Source organism: Penaeus chinensis, chromosome 35 (assembly GCF_019202785.1).
Source record: "Penaeus chinensis breed Huanghai No. 1 chromosome 35, ASM1920278v2, whole genome shotgun sequence".
Classification (NCBI taxonomy): Eukaryota; Metazoa; Arthropoda; class Malacostraca; order Decapoda; family Penaeidae; genus Penaeus; species Penaeus chinensis.
Genome location: NC_061853.1, coordinates 25,700,128 through 25,700,366, shown reverse-complemented (window position 1 = coordinate 25,700,366; position 239 = coordinate 25,700,128).

Sequence of the window (239 nt, the reverse complement as noted above, 5' to 3'; positions counted from 1 at the left end):
GAGAGAGAGAGTGAGAGATAGAGAGAGAGAGAGAGAGAGGGAGAGAGAAACACAAAGAGAAGGAAGAAGAAACGAGAGATAAAAAAGAAGGCAAAAATGACGTAAATGTACTTTGCTTTCGTGGCATAATTTTTAATCTCTTCAGACCGTTTGGCTAATGGGATTATCCAAGCTTTTGCAAGGAGACAGAGGTATAAAGGCAGCTTCTCGAGTGGCCTCTTCGCCGTGAGCTAGTCAGG